The sequence below is a fragment of the Tamandua tetradactyla genome, chromosome 21, assembly GCF_023851605.1.
Source record: "Tamandua tetradactyla isolate mTamTet1 chromosome 21, mTamTet1.pri, whole genome shotgun sequence".
In the NCBI taxonomy this organism is placed as follows: Eukaryota; Metazoa; Chordata; class Mammalia; order Pilosa; family Myrmecophagidae; genus Tamandua; species Tamandua tetradactyla.
In genome coordinates this window covers 57,255,159-57,277,887 of record NC_135347.1, presented here as the reverse complement: position 1 = coordinate 57,277,887, position 22,729 = coordinate 57,255,159, and the positions used below count along the sequence as shown (strand labels likewise).

Sequence of the window (22,729 nt, the reverse complement as noted above, 5' to 3'; positions counted from 1 at the left end):
TCAACATTCAAAAATCTGTAGCATTTCTATACACTAGTAATGAACAAGCTGAGGGGGAAATCAAGAAACGAATCCCATTTACAATTGCAACTAAAAGAAGAAAATACCTAGGAATGAATTTAACTAAGGAGACAAAAAACCTATATAAAGAAAAGTACAAGAAACTGTTAAAAGAAATCACAGAAGACCTAAATAGATGGAAGGGCATACCGTGTTCATGGATTGGAAGACTAAATATAGTTAAGATGTCAATCCTACCTAAATTGATTTACAGATTCAATGCAATACCAATCAAAATCCCAACAACTTATTTTTCAGAAATAGAAAAACCAATAAGCAAATTTATCTGGAAGGGCAGGGTGCCCCGAATTGCTAAAAACATCTTGAGGAAAAAAAAACGAAGCTGGAGGTCTCGCGCTGCCTGACTTTAAAGCATATTATGAAGCCACAGTGGTCAAAACAGCATGGTATTGGCATAAAGATAGATATATCGACCAATGGAATCGAACAGAGTGCTCAGATATAGACCCTCTCATCTATGGACATTTGATCTTTGATAAGGCAGTCAAGCCAACTCACCTGGGACAGAACAGTCTCTTCAATAAATGGTGCCTAGAGAACTGGATATCCATATGCAAAAGAATGAAAGAAGACCCATCTCTCACACCCTATACAAAAGTTAACTCAAAATGGATCAAAGATCTAAACATTAGGTCTAAGACCATAAAACAGTTAGAGGAAAATATTGGGAGATATCTTATGAATCTTACAACTGGAGGCGGTTTTATGGACCTTAAACCTAAAGCAAGAACACTGAAGAAGGAAATAAATAAATGGGAGCTCCTCAAAATTAAACACTTTTGTGCATCAAAGAACTTCATCAAGAAAGTAGAAAGACAGCCTACACAATGGGAGACAATATTTGGAAATGATATATCAGATAAAGGTCTAGTATCCAGAATTTATAAAGAGATTGTTCATCTCAACAACAAAAAGACAGCCAACCCAATTCCAAAATGGGAAAAAGACTTGAACAGACACCTACCAGAAGAGGAAATACAAATGGCCAAAAGGCACATGAAGAGATGCTCAATGTCCCTGGCCATTAGAGAAATGCAAATCAAAACCTCAGTGGTATGGGGTATGTCAAAATATCCCTTCTAAGGTAAAGGATAAGCTGTTGCATTTGGCCCCTCCTAAGACCAAAAAATAGGTACCATTTGGCCTCTGTTTTAGTTGGTAAGCTGCTGGAATGCAATATACTAGAAATGGAATACTTTTTAAAAGGGGAATTTAAGTTGCAAGTTTGCAGTTCTAAGGCTGTGAAAATGTCCAAATTAAGACAAGACTATGAAAATGCCCAAATTAAGGCATCCAGGGAAAGATACCTTGGTTCAAGAAAGCCGATGTTGTTCAGGATTTCTCTTTCAGCTGGAAAGGCTATTGGCAACATCTACTAGCTTTCTCTCCAGGGATCTTCAATGGCTTCCCTAGGGCTCTGTCTGTTTCGGTGGCTCTAATGCTTTTCCTAAAATGGTTCCTTCTTAAAGAGCTCCAGTGAGAAGCTCCACCTTGAATGGGTGGAGGCATCTCTAAGGAAACCATCTGTGCCAGTTTGAGTATGTGGTAGACCCCCAAAAAGCCATGTTCTTTAATCCTCATTCAATATTGCTGGGTGGAAGCATTTTGATTGTTTCCATGGAGATGTGACCCATCCAATTGTGGGTGGTAACTACTGATTAGATGATTTCCATGGAGGTGTGTCTCTACCCATTGAAGGTGGAGTTGCTTACTGGAATCCTTTAAAAGAGAAAACATTTTAGAGAGAGTCCCTTTTTGTACAGCCACGAGAAAGCCAGCAGACGCCGCCATGTTCGCCATGTGCCCTTCCAGCTGAGAGAGAAACATTGAACTTCATCAACCTTCTTGAACCAAGGTATCTTCCCCTGGATGCTTTAAATTGGACATTTCTATAGACTTGTTTTAATTGGGACATTTTCTCAGCCTTAGAACTGTAAGCTAGCAACTTATTGAATTCCCCTTTTTAAAAGCCATTCCGTTTCTGGTATATTGCATTCCAGCAGGTAGCAAACTAGAGCACGATCTAATCAAAGATTACCAACCACAATTAGATGGGTCACATCTCCATGGAAACAATAAAAAGTATCCCACCCAGTAATATTAAATAAGGATTAAAGGACATGGCTTTTCTGGGGATACACAACAGATTCAAACTAGCACAGCCTCTTTGGATTTTGGAGACAGCATACTCCTCATTTGGGTGTGCTACTCTGGCCCATTTACTGAGTGACCAGAAAAGCTGCTAGTTTTGAGTGGGGACTAGAGGCTCTGTGACAGGTTCAGACTCCTATGCAAGCTGCTGTGCCACTTGGGCCATATGATCCAGCAGATCCAATGGTGCTGGAAGTGTCAGTGGCAAATAGGAATGCTGTTCGGAGCCTTTGGCAGGCCCTATAGGAAAATCACAACGCAGGCCCTTAGGATTTTGGACTAAAGCCTTACCATCCTCTGCAGATAACTATTCTCCTTTTGAGAAACAGCTTTTAGCCTGCTACTGGGTCTAAGTAGGGACTGAATGCTTAAGTATGCGCCACCAAGTCACCATGATACTTGAGTGGCCTGTCATGAGCTGGGTGCTGTCTCACTCCCAAGATATAAAGTTGGATGTGCACAGCAGCACTCCATCATAAAATGGAAATGGTATATAAGAGATTAGGGCTCAAGCAGGTCCTGAAGGCACAAGTTATATGAGGAAGTGGCCCAAATGCCCATATATTACCTTCTTTTTTCCCAGCCCAGAGCTATGGCCTCTTAGGGAGTTTCTTAGTCAGTTGACTGAGGAAGAGAAAACTTGGGCCTGGTTTACAGATGGTTCTGCATGATATGTAGGTATCACCTGAACATGGACAGCTGCAGGACTATAGCTCCTTGCTGGAATGTTCTTGAAGGACAGTAGTGAGAGGAAATTCTCCCAGTGGGCAGAACTTTGAGCAGTGTGCCTGGTTGTTAGTTTTTCTTGGAAGGAGAACTGGCCGGAGATGAGTTTGTATACTAACTCATGGGCTGTTCTAATGGTTTGGCTGGATGGTCAGGGACTTGGAAGGAACATGATGGGAAAATTGGTGACAAAGAGGTCTGCGGAAGATGTATGTGGATAGACCTTTATGAGTAGGTAAAAACATGAAGATATTTGTGTCTCATATGAATGATCACCAGGGGAAGGTTTTTTTTTCTAGAAACTTTTAAAAAAATTTATTAAACATAACAACATACAAACACAATCTTACCATATGATCATTTCATTCTTGAAATATAATCAGTAACTCACAATATCATCACATAGTTGTATATTCATCATCATGATCATTTCTTAGAACATTTGCATCAATTCAGAAAAAGAAATAAAATGAAAAAAGAAAAAAATTCATGCATACCATACCCTTTACCCCTCCTTTCATTGATCACTAGCATTTCAATCTGCTAAATTTATTTTAACATTTGTTCCCCCTGTTATTTATTATTTTTAACCCATATGCTCTATTCATCTGTCAATAAGGTAGATAAAAAGAGCATCAGACACAAGGTTTTCACAATCACACAGTCACATTGTGAAAGCTATATCATTATGCAATCATCTTCAAGAAACATGGCTACTGGAACACAGCTCTGCATTTTCAGGCAGTTCCCTCCAGCCTTTCCATTACACCTTAACTAAAAAGGTGATATCTATATAATGCATAATATATATATATATATATATTATATTATTGGAATCTCTCAGCCACTGAAACTTCATTTTGTCTCATTTCTCTGTTTGAAATCTCTCAGCCATTGACACTTTATTTTGTCTCATTTTTCTCTTCCCCCTTTTGGTCAAGAGGTTTTCTCAATCTCTTGATGCTGAGTCCCAGCTCATTCTAGGATTTCTGTTCCACGTTGCCAGGGAGGTCCACACCCCTTGGAGTCATGTCTCATGTAGAGAGGGGTTGGGCAATGAGTTTGCTTGTCATGTTGGCTGAGAGAGAGAGAGGTCACATCTGAGCAACAAAAGAGGTTCTCTAGGGGTGACTCTTAGGCTTAATTTTAAGTAGGTTTAGCCTATCTTTTGCAGGGTTAAGTTTCATATGAACAAACCCCAAGATTGGGGGCTCATCCTATGGCTTTGGTTGTCCCCACTGCTTGTGAGAATAGTAAGAATTCTCCACTTGGGGAGGTTGAATTTCCTCCCTTTCTAGCCATTCCCCCAAGGGAACTTTAAAAATACTTTTTTATTCACTGTTCAAATCACTCTGGGATTTATCGGGGCATCACTCTGGACAAACCTACAAAATTTTATGCCCTACTCAAAGTTCCATGTACTTATGGTGTTCATTTAAGCTGTCCACGTAAGTTATGTTAGGAAATACACTAGTCAAAATATAAATTTTGTACCAAATAAACATTTTTTTGCTTTAGACTCACACATAAGTTAAAGTTTTAAAATATTAATTACTATCTGTTTTCAACACCCTCCAGTATTAACATTCCATTTTTCTTCCTCATGCAAAATCATTTAAAAATTTGTACATTTATTCACTAGTGTTATACACAGTAGGCATTCCAAGATACCATCTCAGTCTTTATCGTCTATCTTTCCTTCTGATTTCATTTGTGCCCCCAGCCCTCCTCCCTCTATCATTCTCACATTCAGCTTCATTCAGTGTACTAACATTATTGTATTACAGTTAGGTAGTATTGTGCTATCCAATTTTTACAGTCAGTCCTGTTGCACAATCTATATCCCTTCAGCTCTAATTACCAAATATCTACCCTATTTCTATCTACCAGAAGAAGGTTTTAATAATCAAGTAGATAAGATAACTTGTTCTGCGGATGCCAATCATCCTCTTTCCCCAGCTACTCCTGCCATTGCCCAATGGGCTCATGAACAAAGTAGTCATGGTTGTAGGGATGGAGGTTATGCATGAACTCAGCAACATGATTTCCACTCACCAAGACTGACCTGCTTATGGCCACTGCTGAGTGCCCAGTCTGCCAGCAGCAGAGACCCCCACTCAGTCTCCTATATGGCACCATTCCCTGAAGGGATCAGCCTACTACTTAGTAGCAGGTTGATTACATTGGACAACATCCACAATGGAAGGGGCAGCAATGTGTTCTAACTGGAATAGACACACCCTTTGGATATGGGTTTGCCTTCCCTGCATGTAATTCTTCTGCCAAAACTACCATCTGTGGACTTACAGAATGATTTATCCACCATCATGGTATTCCACACAGCACTGCTTCTGATCAAGAAACCCTATTCATAGCAAATGAAGTGCGGGAATGGGCACATGCTCATGGAATTCTCTGGTTTTACTGTGTTGCCTATCATCTAGAGGTAGCTCGGTTGATAGAAGGGTGCAATGGTGTTTTTGAGACCCAATTATGGCACCAACTAGGTGGCAATAACTTCAGGGCTGGGGCAGTGTTCTCCAGAAGGCTGTGTATGCTTTGAATCATCATCTACTCTGTGGTGCTGTTTCTCCCATAGCAAGGATTTACAGATCCAAGAAACAAGGGGTGGAAATGGGAGTGGCACACTATCACCCCTACTGATTCACTAGAAAAATTTTTGCTATAGGTCTTAGTTCCAAAAGGAGAAGTGATCCTACCAGGAGACACAACAATGATTCCATTGAACTGGAAATTAAGACTGCCACCTGGCAACTTTGGGCTTCTCATGCTTTTGAATCAAGAGGCAAGGAAGGGGATTACTTGACTGTTTTGCTTTTGAATCAAGAGGCAAGGAAGGGGATTACTTGCCCATACTGGCTGGGATGATGTGCAACTACACAATGGAGGTAATGGAGAGTTTTCTTGGAATACAAGAGATCCCCCAGGGTGTCTCTTAGTGCTACCATTCCCTGTGATTAAAGTCAATGGAAAACTGCAGCAACCCAATCCATGAAGGACTATGAATGGCCCCAAAACTTCAAGGATGAAGATTTGGGCCACCCCACCAGGCAAAGAACCAAAGCCAGCTGAAGTGCTTGCTGAGAGTGAAGGAAACATGGAATGGGTAGTGGAAGAAGATAGTGATAAATATGAACTACAACCACGTGACATGACAAGTTACAGAAACAAGGACTGTGCTGTTATGAATATTTCTCCCTTGTTTTGTTATGAGTATGTTTGATTTGTACATAAAGCAAATATCTTGTTTTCTTCTTATGATATAAATTGTATGGTTCATGTTATGGTATTTAAGTCATAGGATATAAAGTTTAGAGTAAATGTTACCTAAGGACCTGTACCCTATTCTGGAGAGATTTAGTGCATTTCTCGCTATACGCAGGACTGGTGTGCATTGTTAGGTGAAACATCTGTCTGTTATTGGGTCCTACTTAGAGATTAAGTATGGTTTAAGGTGATGTTTATAGCTGCCAAGTTGACAAGGGGTGGACTATGATGATTGGGTTCAGTTATCAACTTGACCAAATGATGATGCCCAGTTTTCTGGTCAGGCAAGCACTGGCCTTCCCAATGCTGCAAGGATATTTCATGGTTGGTTGATAAACCAGAAGGCTGGTTTATTATATTAAATTCATCTGTAACTGATTGCATCTATGATCAACTAAGGGTGTGCCTTCCACAAATGAGAGAATCCAATCAGTTGAATTTGATCCAATCAGTTCAAGAGTTGAAGACTTTAAGGGAGAAGAGAGAATTTTTGCTGTTTCTTCATCCAGCCAGCCTCTCCCATGAAGTTCTTAGAGACTTTTCATCACAGTTGCCAGCCTTGCAGCCTGCTGTACAGAATTTGGACTCTTGCATTCCCACGGTTGTGTGAGACACTGTTATAAATCTTATATTTACAGAGACCTCCTATTGGTTCTGTTTTTCAAGAGAACCCTAATAGTAAATGTTATCCCATTGCCTTCTTGCCTCCATGGTTTCCCATGAGAAATTGGCACTTTATCTTATTGAGGCTCCCTTGTATGTGACACATTGCTTCTCCTTTGTGGCTTTTAGACTTCTCCCTTTGTTTATGGCATTTGACAGTTTGATTATAATATTCCACAGTATGGGGCCTATTTGGTTTATCCTGTTTGGAGTTCATTGAGTATCTTAGATGTTTATATTCATATCTTTCATTAAATGTAGGAAGTTTTCAGCCATATTTCCTTGAATGTGCTGTCTGCCTCTTTCTTACTTTCTTTTGCTGGGATTCCCTCAGTGCATATATTGGCAACCTTCATGATGTCCCACAGATTCCCCAGCCTGTTTACTTTTCTTCATTTTTTTCTTTGTTCTTTTCCCCAGACTGGGTGATTTCTAGAGTCTTATCTTCAAGGTCTCTGATTTTTTCTTTTGCCAACTCCAATCTACTGTTGAACTTTGTGCTGGTTTGAAACTGTTGTGTACCCCAAAAAAGCCATGTTCTTTAATCTTCATTCAATATTGCTGGGTGGGATATTTTTGATTGTTTTCATGGAAATGTGACCCATCAAACTGTGGATGGTAACTTTTGATTAGGTAGTTTGATCAGATGTGTCTCCACCCATTCAAGGTGGGGTTGCTTACTGGAGCCCTTTGAGAGGGAGACATTTTGGCAAAAGCTTCAGTGCTGACAGAGCCCACACAGCCAGAGACTTTGGGAGATGAAAGAAAACATCCCCCGGGTAAACGATTGAAGAAGCTGGGAGAAAAAGCAAGCAGATGGTGCATGTGCCTTTCTATGTGACAGAAGTATCCAGAAACCACTTGTCTTCCTAGCTGACAGAGGTGTACTGGATGGCATCAGCCTTCCTTGAGTGAAGCTAACTTCTTATTGGTGCCTTAATTTGGACATTTTCATGGCCTGAGAACTATAAACTTGCAACTTATTAAATTCCCTTTTAAAAAGCCATTTTGTTTCTGGTATATTGCATTCCAGCAGCTTTAGAAAACCAATACAAACCCCGCTATGGAATTTTAAATTTGTTTTGATGGCCTCCAGACCTGTTTACTTCTATTTTTTTGCATGGGCAAGCACCAGAAATTGAACCTGGGTCGCTGGCATGGCGGGTGAAAACTCTGCCTGCTGAGCCACCATGGCCCGCCCTGTTTGCTTCCTTTTAATAATTTCTGTCTCTATATTGATATTCTCTTTGTGTTGATCTATTGTTTCCCTGCTTTCATTTATTTCATTGTTTATTTTTTCCTTTAACTCTTTGAGCATTGTTCTAGTTTGCTAGCTGCTGGAATGCAACACACCAGAGATGGATTGGATTTTAATAAAAGGGGATTTATTTCATTAGTTCTTCAGAGGAAAGGCAGCTAACTTTCAACTGAGGTTCTTTCTTATGTGAGAAGGCACAGGATGGTCTCTACTGGCCTTTTCTCCAGGTCTCTGGGTTCCAACAACTTTTCCCAGGGTGATTTCTTTCTGCATCTCCAAAGGCCTGGGGTGAGCTGCAAGTGTTGAGATGAGGTATGCTGAGTTGCTTGGGCTGTGCTAGGTTGAGCTCTCTCATTTAAGTACCAGCTGATTAAATCAAATATCATTCATTGCAGCAGGCACTCCTCCTAGCCAACTGCGGATATAATCAGCAACAGATGAAGTTCACACACCATTGGCTCATGTCCACAGCAATAGATCTAGGCACCTTCACCTGGCCAAGTTGACAACTGAATCTAACTACCACAAGCATATTTAAGGCAGTTTTTTAACAGTCTTTTTCTGGTATGTCCCAGGTCTGGTCTTCCTCATTGATGATTTCTAATGCTTTAGTCTTTTCCCTTGCCTGGACCATCACTTCTTCTTTGTCTGTATGTTTTCTAATCTTTTGTTGAAACCTGGATATTTTGATATTTTAATGTGTTATCATTGGAATTTAGACTTCGAGGCATCTATTCCTTAAGCTTGTATCCAGCTAGTGTTATGGAAAAGGTTTCCTTGAATGCCAAGAGCCAACCAAAAAAAAAAAAAAAAAAAAAAAGAAGGGTTAAAAAGGAAACCCCTTTCCTAGTCTTTGTAGATAGACCTGTGAGAGTACTATGTTCCATACAATGAGTACTGTCCACCCAGTGACTTAAGAGAACTGCTTGAGGACAAAGCATGGGGGTTGTTCAGATCCTTTGTGCAAATATGCCTTGTTTTGGGCATGAGTATTTGGCCCTAGCATATCCCACCCTTCCATGGATGTGAATGTCCCCTCTTCCCTAGGAAAAAGTTTCCTAAAGGTCCTAGGCACCTCCCTGTGTGTCCAGTGGAATCCAGGAATCCATTGTCCTAGGCAGCTGTGACTTGAATGCTCCCTGATAGCAATGTGTAGGAGAACTCTGTGAGTTGCCTTCTACATGCAGGTCAAGTTCTGGGATGGTAAGCTTGTGACAAGTGTCTGGGTTAGTCTTTCCGGTTGCTATCAGGTGGAATGGTCCAGACCCCATGCTCCCATAATGTGCACAAGGGTTACTCTGCTTCCTCTGGGACTGGGACCAGAGACCTGCACTGGGAGTACAGGCTGGCTCTGTGCCAAGCTGGTGAGCAGCTGAGAAAGGGGACAGCCTGTAACTGAGAAATTAGGATTTAAGGGATGATTTTGATTACTGAATTATTATTTTCAAATTTTTTTTTGCTCTCTGGTATATTGGTGTAGACAGAGGGGAATACTTGAAATCCCTAAACTATAATTCAATTGTCCTGTTATCTGAAATGATTGTAAAAGCCCTTATCTTGTGTCTTTGAGACTGTAAAAGCTGTTATTCCCTGTAGTAGTTAGGTTCAGGTGTCAACTTGGCCAACTGATGGTGCCTAGTTCTGTTGCTGTGGACTTGAATTATTAGCACATGAAATTCATCTGTGGATGATTACATCTGCAGTGGGCTAATGGAGTGCCTTCTGCACTGAGTGATGTTTAATTAGCTGGAGGCTTAGGAGAGGTCAGAAGAGAACTCAATGCAGCACAGCCCCAGCATCTCAGCACACCTCATCTCAGAACTTACAGCTCAGCCCAGATGTTTGGAGATGCAATAAAAGGAATCATCCTGGGGAAAGTTGTTGGAACCCAGAAGCCAGGAGAGAAGGCCAGCAGACATCGCCTTGCACCTAGCTGTGTAAGCTGCAGCTTTGGCAGATAAAACACTTCCTTTATCTGGTCATTTTCTTGTAAGGCAAAGGCCCTAATGCTAATGAAGAATTTGAAGTCAGCCATTAACGAGTTTTAGCCTGGACATTTGTAAATCATATCAGCTAGATTCTGCGATTGAAAGATAACTTATCTCTCTTCCTTTCAGCTTTTACCTTTGAATTGAAATGATAGCTCTGCCTTCCCTCCTTTCAGTTTATATTCTATTGAAATGATAATGATAACACTATTTCCTTTTCTACTTAGAACTTGCTATTTGATAATGACCTCATCTTCCCTTGCTAAAATCCTTAAAAACCTTGAACCCCTAAACTTAGGGAGACAGATTTCGGACTGCTAGGCCATCTGCTCTCCTACTACATGCCTAGTAATAAATTCTTTCTCTCTTTGAAATCCCAGTGTCTCAGGAATTGGTTATTCAACTCATAGGGCAAAAGAGTCCATGGCCTTTGTCCAGTAACACTACCTTTTATTGCTTTAAAAAAAAATGTGGTACTCACCCAGTTACCACATTCTTTGAACTGTTTTCTGGAGTTTTGAGAAAGACGTTTTTGCCAGTTCTTGCTGGTTGGTCAAAACTTCTGTGTGGTATGTGAAGGGAGAATGGACCCCTGAAGCTTTTCACTCTGTCATTTTGCTTGGGGCATGGCCAAATGTGCTTTTTTAAAAAAATAGTTGGATATAAACTGCAAAAGAAACTTTCTATCCCCACCAGTCAAGCTCCCTTAGGGACAAATATTGTAAATAGTTGTATTTGTAGCATACCAGACTTTTCACTAAATATATGCTTCTCTACAACTTCCAAAAATTTTGTTTTCTTTATTAGAGAAGCTGTGGGTTTACAGAACAATTGTGCAAAAATACAGTATTCCCATTTACCATCCAACTACCATCAGCTTGCATTGCTGTGGAATGTTTGTCACAATTCATGGTAGCATATTTTTTTTTTATTTTTTATTGATATATATTCACATACTAAGTAATCATCCAACGTGAACAATCAATGGTTCACAATATCATCATGCTACCAGACAAAGGCTGTCGGATTCTTTTGCCTGATGTGCTCAATAACCAATTCCTGAGACACCGGGGTTTCAAAGAGAGAAAGAGTTTATTACTAGGTGCTTAGGAGGCAAGCAGATGGCCTAGTGCCCAAAATCTGTCTTCACAAACTGCAGTAATTCAGTTATATTAGAGAAAAGATGGGCAGGATTTAGGATAATGAGCAGATGATGTCCTTAGAGGTGATCTGATTATTGAGCATGTACAGAATGATCACATCCTTCATCACAGAATGTAGGAAAGAAAATGATGGAATGAGGTCTAGGTGACTTGTAGGTTAAAATCTAAGCTACAATGCATTTCAAGCAGGCCCATTTTGGTTAGATCCAGTCTTGATTATCAAGATAATTTTAGATTTGGGGTGAGTTAGTTCTGGGCTAACCCAAGACCCTTCATTAATAAACATTAGAGGCTGTCTTTAGCAAGTACAAGACTCTAAAGTTGAAAAACTGGATAACTGGCTACAAATTAATAAACATTAATTAATTAATAAACACTAGCAGCTGTCTTTAGCAATTTCAAGTCTCTAAAGTTGAAAAACTGGATAATTGGGTACAAATGAAGGTTGGTCACAAGGTTTTTACAGTCATAAGGGCAGAAGATAAGAGCTATACAATCATTATCAGAGATCAAGGCAGCTGGATGACAATTTAGAGATTTCAGGAATTTCCCTCTGTCTACTTCAATATACTTGAAAGCAAAAAGGAATATATATCTAATGATTTAGTAATCAAAATCATCCCTTATATACTGATTTCTTGGTTACAAACAAATAGCTGTGCATATTTCATCATAACTGACTTTTTTTCATAAAAAATTACATACAAAAAAGCTACAAATTTCAAAGCACATCACAATAATTAGTTGTAGAACAGATTTCAGAGTTTAGTATGGGTTACAATTCCACAATTTTAGATTTTTACTTCTAGCTACTCTAAGATACTGGATATTAAAACAAATATCAATACAATGACTTAGTTATCATACTCATTTGTTAAACCCTACCTTGTCTGTATAACACCACATGGTAGCACATTTTTATAACTATACTGTTCATTGCAGTCCATGGTTTAATTTAGACTTCATGTTTGTGCAGTGAAGTTCCATGGGTTAAAAAAAAATTTATTTGTTCCCATATGTACAATCCAACATTTCACATTTTAATCATATTCATATGTATATATCAATTTCATTAACTACATTCACAATGTTGTGCAACCATAACTACCATCTATTACCAAAACATTTCCTAATTCCAAAGAGGAACACTGTATATTTCAAGCCTTAATGCCCCATTCTCTAGTCCCACCCCATCCCCTGGTAATCTATATCCTAGAGTTTGACTCTTTGAGTTTGCTTATTCGAATTGTTTCAAATCAGTGAGATTATACAATATTTCTCCTTTTGTATTTGGCTTATTTCACTCAACATAATGTCTTCAAGATTCATCCATGATTGCCTGTATCAGGACTTTGTTTCTTTTTATGGCTGAATAATATGTACATACCTCTTTTTATTTATCTATTCATTGGTTGATGGACACTTTGGTTACTTCTATCTTTGGGCAATTGTGAATAATGCTGATATGAACATCAGTATACAAGTATCTGTTTGAATCCGTGCTTTCAATTCTTCAGGGTATTTATCCAGTAGTGGGATTGCCAAGTCATATGGCTTTCTGAGGAGGCACCAAACTGTCTTCCACAGTGGCTTCACCATTTCACACTGCATCCAGCAATGCATGCGTGTTCCTATTGCTCCATATTCTCCCCAATACTTGTTATTCTCCTTTTTTTTTTTTTAAGAGCAGTCGTTCTAATCGGTGTGAAATGGTATCTCATTTGGGGTTTGATTTGCATTTCCCTGATGGCTAATGATGTTGAGTATTTTTTCACATACTTTCTAGCCTATGCATATATTCTTTTGAGGGATGTCATCTCAAGTCTTCTGTCCAATTTTAAATTGGGTTGTTTGTCTTCTTGTTAAGTTGAAGGATTTCTTTATATATCCTGGATATTAATCCTTTATCAGCTGTGTGGTTTTCAAATTTTTTTTCCATTGCATAGGTGTCTTTTTACTTTCATGATAAAGTCCATTGAGGAACAAAAGTTTTTTATTTTGGACCTATTTATCTATTTTTTTCTTATTGCTTGTTCTCTAGGTGTAAAGTCCAAGAAACCATTGCCTAATACAAGGTCCTGCAGATGTTTCCCTAAGTTTCCTTCTAGGAATTTGATAGTTCTAGCTTATATATTTAGGTATTTGATCCCTTTTGCATTAATTTTTGAATATACTGTGAGGTGGCTTTTTTTTTTTTTTGTAAATGGACATCCAGTTTTCCCAGCACCATTTGTGAAGAGACTGTTTTTTTCCCAATTGCATAATCTTTGCCTTCTTGTCATAAATTAGTTGGCCATAAATGAGTGTGTATGCTGAGCTCTCACTTTGATTCCATTGACCTGTATGACTGTCTTTGTGCAAGTGCCATGCTGTTTTGATTACTTTGGCTTTGCAATACATGTTAATATTGGGAAGGGTGAGTCTTCTAACTTCATTCTTCTTCTCCAAGATGGCTTCAGCTATGCAGGGCCCCTTATTCCTCTGTGCTGGTTTGAAACTGTCCTGTACTCCAGAAAGGACACATTGTTTAATCCTCATTCAACATTCCTGGGTGGGATCTTTTTTATTGTTTCTATGGAGATGTTACCCACCCAGTTGTGGGTGATTACTTTTGATTAGATGGTTTCCATGGGGATGTGTCTCCACCCAATCAAGGTGGGGTTTCTTAGTGGGAAAGCTAGCAGATGTTGCCATGTGCCTACCCAGCTGAGAGAGGTCTCCAGAAGCCAGAGACCCCAGAAGACACCAGCCACATGCCTTTGCAGCTGACAGAGATGTTCCAGATGGTATCAGCTTTTTTTAAGTGAGGGTAGCCTCTTGTTGGTGCCTTAATCAGGACATTTTTATGGCCTTAGATCTATAAACTTGTAACTTAATAAATTCCCTTTTAAAAAGCTGTTCAGTTTCTGGTATATTGCATGCCAACAGCTTTTTTTTATTATTATTAATTAACAGAAAAAAAATAAAAAAAGAAATTAACCCAACATTTAGAAATCATACCATTCTACATATGCAATCAGTAATTCTTAACATCATCATATAGATGCATGATCATCGTTTCTTAGTACATTTGCATCGGTTTAGAAGAACTAGCAACACAACAGAAAAAGATATAGAATGTTAATACAGAGAAAAAAAATAAAAGTAATAACAATAGTAAAAAAACAAAATGACAAACAAACAACCAGACAGACAACCCCCCCAAAAAACAAAACAAAAAACAAACAAACAAACAAACAAAAACAAAACAAAACAAAAACCTATAGCTCAGATGCAGCTTCATTCAGTGTTTTAACATGATTACTTTACAATTAGGTATTATTGTGCTGTCCATTTTTGAGTTTTTGTATCTAGTCCTGTTGCACAGTCTGTATCCCTTCAGCTCCAATTGCCCATTATCTTACCCTGTTTCTAACTCCTGCTGGACTCTATTACCAATGACCTATTCCAAGTATATTCTCGAATGTCGGTTCACATCAGTGGGACCATACAGTATTTGTCCTTTAGTTTTTGGCTAGACTCACTCAGCATAATGTTCTCTAGGTCCATCCATGTTATTACATGCTTCATAAGTTTATCCTGTCTTAAAGTTGCATAATATTCCATCGTACGTATATACCACAGTTTGTTTAGCCACTCTTCTGTTGATGGACATTTTGGATGTTTCCATCTCTTTGCAATTGTAAATAACGCTGCTATAAACATTGGTGTGCAAATGTCCATTTGTGTCTTTGCCCTTAAGTCCTTTGAGTAGATACCCAGCAATGGTATTGCTGGGTCGTATGGCAATTCTATATTCAGCTTTTTGAGGAACCACCAAACTGCCTTCCACAGTGGTTGCACCATTTGACATTCCCACCAACAGTGGATAAGTGTGCCTCTTTCTCCGCACCCTCTCCAGCACTTGTCATTTTCTGTTTTGTTGATAATGGCCATTCTGGTGGGTGTGAGGTGATATCTCATTGTGGTTTTGATTTGCATTTCTCTAATGGCCAGGGACATTGAGCATCTCTTCATGTGCCTTTTGGCCATTTGTATTTCCTCTTCTGGTAGGTGTCTGTTCAAGTCTTTTTCCCATTTTGTAATTGGGTTGGCTGTCTTTTTGTTGTTGAGTTGAACAATCTCTTTATAAATTCTGGATACTAGACCTTTATCTGATATGTCATTTCCAAATATTGTCTCCCATTGTGTAGGCTGTCTTTCTACTTTCTTGATGAAGTTCTTTGATGCACAAAAGTGTTTAATTTTGAGGAGCTCCCATTTATTTATTTCCTTCTTCAGTGCTCTTGCTTTAGGTTTAAGGTCCATAAAACCGCCTCCAATTGTAAGTTTCATAAGATATCTCCCAATATTTTCCTCTAACTGTTTTATGGTCTTGGACCTAATGTTTAGATCTTTGATCCATTTTGAGTTAACTTTTGTATAGGGTGTGAGAGATGGGTCTTCTTTCATTCTTTTGCATATGGATATCCAGTTCTCTAGGCACCATTTGTTGAAGAGACTGTTCTGTCCCAGGTGAGTTGGCTTGACTGCCTTATCAAAGATCAAATGTCCATAGATGAGAGGGACTATATCTGAGCACTCTGTTCGATTCCATTGGTCGATATATCTATCTTTATGCCAATACCATGCTGTTTTGACCACTGTGGCTTCATAATATGCCTTAAAGTCAGGCAGCGCGAGACCTCCAGCTTCGTTTTTTTTCCTCAAGATGTTTTTAGCAATTCAGGGCACCCTGCCCTTCCAGATAAATTTGCTTATTGGTTTTTCTATTTCTGAAAAATAAGTTGTTGGGATTTTGATTGGTATTGCATTGAATCTGTAAATCAATTTAGGTAGGATTGACATCTTAACTATATTTAGTCTTCCAATCCATGAACACAGTATGCCCTTCCATCTATTTAGGTCTTCTGTGATTTCTTTTAACAGTTTCTTGTACTTTTCTTTATATAGGTTTTTTGTCTCTTTAGTTAAATTCATTCCTAGGTATTTTCTTCTTTTAGTTGCAATTGTAAATGGGATTCGTCTCTTGATTTCCCCCTCAGCTTGTTCATTACTAGTGTATAGAAATGCTACAGATTTTTGAATGTTGATCTTGTAACCTGCTACTTTGCTGTACTCATTTATTAGCTCTAGTACTTTTGTTGTGGATTTTTCCGGGTTTTCGACGTATAGTATCATATCATCTGCAAACAGTGATAGTTTTACTTCTTCCTTTCCAATTTTGATGCCTTGTATTTCTTTTTCTTGTCTAATTGCTCTGGCTAGATCCTCCAGCACAATGTTGAATAATAGTGGTGATAGTGGACATCCTTGTCTTGTTCCTGACCTTAGGGGGAAAGTTTTCAATTTTTCCCCATTGAGGATGATATTAGCTGTGGGTTTTTCATATATTCCCTCTATCATTTTAAGGAAGTTCCCTTGTATTCCGATCCTTTGAAGTGTTTTCAATAGGAAAGGATGTTGAATCTTGTCAAATGCCTTCTCTGCATCAATTGAGATGATCATGTGATTTTTTTGCTTTGATTTGTTGATATGGTGTATTACATTAATTGATTTTCTTATGTTGAACCATCCTTGCATACCTGGGATGAATCCTACTTGGTCATGATGCATAATTCTTTTAATGTGCTGTTGAATACGATTTGCTAGAATTTTATTGAGGATTTTTGCATCTATATTCATTAGAGAGATTGGTCTGTAGTTTTCTTTTTTTGTAATATCTTTGCCTGGTTTTGGTATGAGGGTGATGTTGGCTTCATAGAATGAATTAGGTAGTTTTCCCTCCACTTCAATTTTTTTGAAGAGTTTGAGGAGAGTTGGTACTAATTCTTTCTGGAATGTTTGGTAGAATTCACATGTGAAGCAGTCTGGTACTGGACTTTTCTTTTTAGGAAGCTTTTGAATGACTAATTCAATTTCTTTACTTGTGATTGGTTTGTTGAGGTCATCTATTTCTTCTTCAGTCAAAGTTGGTTGTTCGTGTCTTTCCAGGAACCCGTCCATTTCATCTAAATTGTTGTATTTATTAGCGTAAAGTTGTTCATAGTATCCTGTTATTACCTCCTTTATTTCTGTGAGGTCAGTAGTTACGTCTCCTCTTCCATTTCTGATCTTATTTATTTGCATCCTCTCTCTTCTTCTTTTTGTCAATCTTGCTAAGGGCCCATCAATCTTATTGATTTTCTCATAGAACCAACTTCTGGTCTTATTGATTTTCTCTATTGTTTTCATGTTTTCAATTTCATTTATTTCTGCTCTGATCTTTGTTATTTCTTTCCTTTTGCTTGCTTTGGGATTAGTTTGCTGTTCTTTCTCCAGTTCTTCCAAGTGGACAGTTAATTCCTGCATTTTTGCCTTTTCTTCTTTTCTGATATAGGCATTTAGGGCAATAAATTTCCCTCTTAGCACTGCCTTTGCTGCATCCCATAAGTTTTGATATGTTGTGTTTTCGTTTTCATTCGCCTCGAGGTATTTACTAATTTCTCTTGCAATTTCTTCTTTGACCCACTCGTTGTTTAAGAGTGTGTTGTTGAGCCTCCATGTATTTGTGAATTTTCTGGCACTCCACCTATTATTGATTTCCAATTTCATTCCTTTATGATCTGAGAAAGTGTTGTGTATGATTTCAATCTTTTTAAATTTGTTAAGACTTGCTTTGTGACCCAGCATATGGTCTATCTTTGAGAATGATCCATGAGCTCTTGAGAAAAAGGTGTACCCTGCTGTTGTGGGATGTAATGTTCTATAAATGTCTGTTAAGTCTAACTCATTTATAGTAATATTCAGATTCTCTATTTCTTTATTGATCCTCTGTCTAGATGTTCTGTCCATTGATGAGAGTGGTGAATTGAAGTCTCCAACTATTATGGTATATATGTCTATTTCCCTTTTCAGTGTTTGCAGTGTATTCCTCATGTATTTTGGAGCTTTCTGGTTCGGTGCATAAATATTTATGATTGTTATGTCTTCTTGTTTAATTGTTCCTTTTATTAGTATATAGTGTCCTTCTTTGTCTCTTTTAACTGTTTTACATTTGAAGTCTAACTTGTTGGATATTAGTATAGCCACTCCTGCTCTTTTCTGGTTGTTATTTGCATGAAATATCTTTTCCCAACCTTTCACTTTCAACCTGCGTTTATCTTTGGGTCTAAGATGTGTTTCCTGTAGACAGCATATAGAAGGATCCTGTTTTTTAATCCATTCTGCCAGTCTATGTCTTTTGATTGGGGAATTCAGTCCATTAACATTTAGTGTTATTACTGTTTGGATAATATTTTCCTCTACCATTTTGCCTTTTTTATTATATATATCATATCTGACTTTCCTTCTTTCTACACTCTTATCCATACCTCTCTCTTCTGTCTTTTCGGTTCTGACTCTAGTGCTCCCTTTAGTATTTCTTGCAGAGCTGGTCTCTTGGTCACAAATTCTCTCAGTGACTTTTTGTCTGAGAATGTTTTGATTAATCCCTCATTTTTGAAGGACAATTTTGCTGGATATAGGAGTCTTGGTTGGCAGTTTTTCTCTTTTAGTAGTTTAAATATATCATCCCACTGTCTTCTCACCTCCATGGTTCCTGCTGAGAAATCTACACATAGTCTTATTGGGTTTCCCTTGTATGTGATGGATTGTTTTTCTCTTGCTGCTTTCAAGATCCTCTCTTTCTCTTTGACCTCTGACATTCTAACTAGTAAGTGTCTTGGGGAACGCCTATTTGGGTCTAATCTCTTTGGGGTGTGCTGCACTTCTTGGATCTGTAATTTTAGGTCTTTCATAAGAGTTGGGAAATTTTCAGTGATAATTTCTTCCATTAGTTTTTCTCCTCCTTTTCCCTTCTCTTCTCCTTCTGGGACACCCACAACACGTATATTTGTGCGGTTCATATTGTCCTTGAGTTCCCTGATACCCTGTTCAAATTTTTCCATTCTTTTCCCGATAGTTTCTGTTTGTTTTTGGAATTCAGATGGTCCATCCTCCAAATCACTAATTCTATCTTCTGTCTCTTTAAATCTATCATTGTAGGTATCCATTGTTTTTTCCATCTTTTCTACTTTGTCCTTCACTTCCATAAGTTCTGTGATTTGTTTTTTCAGTTTTTCTATTTCTTCTTTATGTTCAGCCCATGTCCTCTTCATGTCCTCCCTCAATTTATCGATTTCATTTTTGAAGAGGTTTTCCATTTCTGTTCATATATTCAGCATTAGTTGTCTCAGCTCTTGTATCTCATTTGAACTATTGGTTTGTTCCTTTGACTGGGCCATAGTCTCAATCTTCTGAGCGTGGACAGTTATCTTCTGCTGCTGGCGTCTGGGCATTTAGTCAGATTTCCCTGGGTGTCGGACCCAACAAGGTTGTAAGATTTTTCTGTGAAATCTCTGGGTTCTGTTTTTCTTATCCTGCCCAGTAGGTGGCGCTCGTGGCACACGTTTGTCTGCGGGTCCCACTAGTAAAAGGTGCTGTGGGTCCTTTAACTCTGGAAAACTCCCGCCATCGGGGTGGTTCGACAGCCGAAGTGGCTTGGAAGAGTGCCAGCCGGCCCGGGGTCCAAATGCGGGGAGGATCGCCGGCCGCCGCAGCCCAGGAGAGCGCCTGTCCGAATTTCCTAGTCGGCCCCGGGCGCCAAGTGTGGCGGGAGGGCGCCAGCCACCGCGGCCCTGGAGAGTGCACCGTTCCCGGGGAGTCACGTGTTTGGAAGGGCCCCCTCCCGTCACCATTCTCTGCGGCCTGGGGATTTCCGATCCAATTCTCTCAGTTGGTCCAGGGGGCCGCGCGTGGTGTGGGCGCCAGCCGCCATGGCTTGAGGGGACCGCCTGTCCAATTCTCCCAGCCTGCCCGGGAAGGGGGAAGGAAGTGACTCCGGCCGCTTGCCACCCCGCCCGGTGAAGCCCACGCCCCTCAGCAATCTCACCGGAGCGGGTTCTCTCAGCCAAGCAGCCATTCCAGGATGGGGTACGCTGTCTTTTTTATCTCTGTCGTGGCTTTGGAAGCTGTTCTGTATCGTTTCTACTCCCCTAGTAGCTGTTCTGGAGAAGGAACTAAGATCCGTGCCCCTTACTAAGCCGCCATCTTCTCCGGAAGTCCCGCCAACAGCTTTAACAAATAATGTGACTGCTGTAAAAGCTTACAAGGATTGTAATCATGATATTTAGTCTTTAATCCATGAACACAGAATGTCCTTCCATTTATTTAGGTCTTCTTTGACTTCTTTTAGCAATGTTTTATAGTTTTTTGTGTACAAGTCCTTTACACTAGATTTATTCCTCAATATTTGAGAATCAAATGCTACTCTGAATGGAATTTTTAAAATTTCTTCTTCTGATTGTTCATTGCTTGTATATGGAAATACTACAGATTTTGGGGTGTTTATCTTGTACCAGCCATGCTGCTGAATTTATTAGCTTTAGTAGCACTATTGTGGATTTTTCAAGATTTTATGTATGTAGAATCATATCATGCATATATGGAAAGTTTTACCTTTTCCCTTCCAACTTGAATGCCTCTATTTCTTTTTCTTGCCTAATTGCTCTGGCAAGAACTGCTAAGAGGATGTTGAATAACAGTGGTGACTGTGGGCATACTTGTCTTGTTCCTGATCTTAGAGGGAAAGCTTTCAGTCTTTGACCATTAAGTATAATGTTAACTGTGGGTTTTTCATATATGCTCTTTATCATGTTGAGAAAGTTTCCTTCTATTCCCAGTTTTCTAAGTGTTTTTATCAAGAAAGGGTGCTGCAGCAAGTAAACTCACCACCCTCCCTCTGTCTACATGGGACATGATTCCTAGGGGTGTGGACCTTCCTGGCAATGTGGGACAGAAATTCCAGAATGAGCTGAGACTCAGCATCAAGGGATTGAGAAAAAACCTAGAATGAGCTGAGACTCAGCATCAAGGAATTGAGAAAACCTTCTCGGCTAAAAGGGGGAAGAGTGAAAAGAGACAAAGTGTCAATGGCTGAGAGATTCCAAACAGAGTCGAGAGGTTATCCTGGAGGTTACTCTTACGCATTAAGTAGATATCACCTTGCTATTCAAGATGTAATGGAGAGGCTGGAGGGAACTGCCTGAAAATGTAGAGCTGTGTTCCAGTAGCCATGTTTGTTGATGATGATTGAATAATGATATAGCTTTCACAATGTGCCTGTGTGATTGTGAAAACCTTGTGTCTGATGTTCCTTTTATCTACCATGTCAACAGATGAGTAGAAGATATGGAATAAAAATAAGTAATAGGGAGAACAAATGTTAAAATAAATGTAGTTTGAAATGCTAGTGGTAAATGAAAGTGAAGGGTAAGGGGTATGATATGTATAATCTTTTTTTTTCTGTTATCATTTTATTTCTTTTTCTGTTGTCTTTTCATTTCTTTTTCTGAATTGATGCAAATGTTCTAAGAAACAATGAATATGCAACTATGTGATGATATTGAGAATTATTGAACATATATGTAGAACGGAGTTATATGTTAATGTTTTTGTTTGTTCTTTTTTTTTAATTAATAAATAAATTTAAAAAAAAAAGAAAGGGTGCTATATTTTCTCAGATGCCTTTTCTGCACTGAGATGATCATGTGTGGTTTTTTGTTTCCTTCATTCTGTTAATATGGTGTATTATGTTAATTGATTTCCTTATGTTGAACCAGTCTTGTCTACCAGAGGTAAAGCCCACTTGATCATGGTGTATAATTATTTTAATATGCTGTTTGATTCACTTTGCTAGTATTTTGTTGAGGTTTTCTGCATCTCTGTTTTTAAGAGATATTGGTGTGTATCTTCTCCCCTCTGCCCCACATCTTACCAAATACACATGTATATATAAAGATATGAATAAAATAAATATATATTCATAAGGCTGTATATATCATATGTACTCAAAGATATATAACATTATTTTATTTAACAAAATCAGGATTCATAATAAAAACTGTCTAGCAATTTCCATTTTTCACTTAAATATAAATATAGTTTTCCATATATTCCAAAATAGTCCATATTTTAAATATTTTCTTAAACTGCAAAGCCAAATATGCCACCTCATCCTGATTCAGAATTAGTAAAATATGGTAGTCTAAGAAGATTATAATGGAACTATACACTTCTTGCCTATTTCTTAAACATTGCAAAATGTAGGGTCATTCTATCCTGAACATTTCCATTGATTTCTTACAGAAAGATAAATAAAATTATTTAATATGTCTTTATGCTTTTATTAATAGACAGAACTTTTGAGGTACCTTCTTTTCAGATATTTAAAAAATATTTATCTGAATAGGAATAACATGTACTTTGTACCAATTTCAACATCTGTGAAGTGGTACATGTAGTCATAAGTAAGTCTTCCCTTTTTCTTGGCTTCCCAGCCCCATAATTTCTATCCCCAGAGGCAGCTGTTAACCAGTTTCTCTATATTCTAA

The 22,729-nt window shown here is 38.6% G+C and overlaps 1 protein-coding gene across 1 annotated transcript in view; it reads right to left on the bottom strand.

Moving 5' to 3' along the window:
• The window catches only part of GCNT4 (glucosaminyl (N-acetyl) transferase 4), a 79,327-nt gene that overhangs the window by 44,466 nt on the left and 12,132 nt on the right, over positions 1 to 22,729 (bottom strand). The window lies entirely within an intron of this gene.